Raw genomic sequence first — 2,288 nt, 5'->3', positions numbered from 1 at the left:
GTAATGACTTCATGGTTCTTCCATGTTTTGGCAAATAAGGCTTCTTTACTTCTAAAATACATGAGCTTGTCCACCTTATAGATCATTTAATTATCAGATTCCCTGACTAATATTGTTTCATTTACTACTTAAATAATTTTTAGATTTGTAACTGAATATATCTATCCAAAGACATATTAGTTTTAGATTTGCTTTGGATTCATAGCACTCAATATTTTATTTCACAATTGTTAGGCTTCTATTGAGTTACTTACCTGCTTAGTTAGTTATTGCTTGTTGGTGACACTAGCTTATATTCATTAGTACTGAAACTACAGTATGTCCCATTAAATATAAAGAATGTTCAAAAATCTCTCAGGAAGCACATAACAAATCTTCAGGCAAATTGAAATGTTGGTTGGATGAAAGAATAAACCAATGATATTCGATCAAGTTAGAAAATTCCAGAAAGTTTTCAACAAAGTGGAGGAGCCATATATAAATTCTTAATACATATGAGCATGTAGTATTTGGAGACTGTAGAATTTCTAAAATTTGGGCTACGCAACAAATGCTCATTTATAACATTGTAAGCATTGGGAAATTTCTGGTTCTCTTGTATGATGAAATATAATTCTAGAAATACAAATCCCCAAATGTGTCTATGTGTGTCAAATATTAACTTTTAGCCCCACCTTTTAAGTTTCACTTTTCCAGAGCCTGTTTCATATCTTTGTTCCTTAGACTGTAAATCATAGGGTTTAACACTGGAGTCACAAAAGTGTCAAACAATGAAGTCATCTTGTCTTGATCTAGAGAATTAGGATGAACTCAGCCTGAAAAATATAAACAGCATAGTTCCCTGGGAAACTGCCACTGCAGTTAAGTGGGAGGTGCAGGTGGAAAAAGCTTTGAACCTCCCCTCAACAGAGTGGATCTTCAAGACTGAAAAGGTAGTATAACAATAAGAGACAAGGACTCTGAAATGGTTCTCAGTGCAATGAAGGTAAAAATAATGAATAACACCAACTCGTTGACCTGTATATCAGAGCAGGAAAGGAGGAAAAGTGGAGCTAAATCACAGAAGAAATGGCTAATCTGATTTGACCCACAGAAACATAAGTGGAATGCTAATGTCGTGTGTATCAGAGCATCTTCCATTCCCACCAAGTATACCCCAGCCTTGATCAGGGAGCACACCCCACTGGACATGCTGACCACATAGATCAAGGGGCTGCTGACAGCCTTGTACCAGTCATAGGCCATTACTGCCAGTAGAAGAGATTCAGAATTTATAGAGATACAGAAGACAAAGAACTGCAGAGCACAGCCACTGAAGGAGATCGACTTGTTCTTGGAAAATTGGTCCACCAGCATCTTGGGAACAATTGCTGTGGAATAGCAGAGGTCACAGAAGGAGAGGTGGCTAAGGCAAAATACATGGATGTGTGCAGCTGGGGATCCTTCATAATCAGGGTTATCATTCCAAGGTTTGCCAGAAGGTTAATAAGATAAACAAGTAGAACCACGGTAAAAAGAGCCATCTTATTCTCAGTGTTATCAGTAATTCCCAAGAAAATGAGTTCAGTCAGAGAGGAGCACTTCCCTCTATCCATCCTTCTTTGTTCTGATGTAAACTTTTAGAAAATGATCAAGAAAATGATACACGGATGTGGAACATTTCTGCACAACTGCAAAATATCATAAAAAGGAAGGTGATTTTGTTTGTATTTGTGTTTTCATAATTACAGAATAATCTAGATCATGGATATCCACTGTTTAAAGGTAGATCACTATCTGTTCAGTTCAGTTCAGTTCAGTTGCTCAGTCATGTCCGGCTCTTTGCACACTCATGGAATGCAGCACGCCAGGCCTCCCTGTCTGTGACCAACTCCCAGAGTTTATCCAAACTCATGTTCATTGAATCAGTGATTCCATCCAACCATCCCATCCTCTGTCTTCCCCTTCTCCTCCTGCCTTCAATCTTTCCCAGCATCAGGGTCTTTTCAAATGAGTCAGCTCTTAGCATCAGGTGGCCAGAGTACTGGAGTTTCAGCTTCAACATCAGTCCTTCCAATGAACACCCAGGACTGATATCCTTTAGGATGGACTGGTTGGATCTCCTTGCAGTCTAAGGGACTCTCAAGAATCTTCCCCAACACCACAGTTCAAAAGCATCAATTCTTTGGCACTCAGCTTTTTTTTACAGTCCAACTGTCACATCTGCGCATGACTACTGGAAAAAGCATAACCTTGACTAGACAGACCTTTGTTGGCAAAGTGATGTCTCTGATTTTTAATATGCTGTC

At 38.8% G+C, this 2,288-nt stretch overlaps 1 pseudogene; it reads right to left on the bottom strand.

Annotated features, from left to right (window-relative positions):
• Positions 1 to 684: 684 nt before the first annotated feature.
• Positions 685 to 1,595, bottom strand: LOC121818497 (olfactory receptor 5W2-like; annotated as a pseudogene).
• Between the last annotated feature and the right edge of the window lie 693 nt (positions 1,596 to 2,288).

Source organism: Ovis aries, unplaced genomic scaffold, assembly GCF_016772045.2.
Source record: "Ovis aries strain OAR_USU_Benz2616 breed Rambouillet unplaced genomic scaffold, ARS-UI_Ramb_v3.0 scaffold_90, whole genome shotgun sequence".
In the NCBI taxonomy this organism is placed as follows: domain Eukaryota; kingdom Metazoa; phylum Chordata; class Mammalia; order Artiodactyla; family Bovidae; genus Ovis; species Ovis aries.
This window is presented reverse-complemented; position numbering and strand designations above follow the sequence as displayed.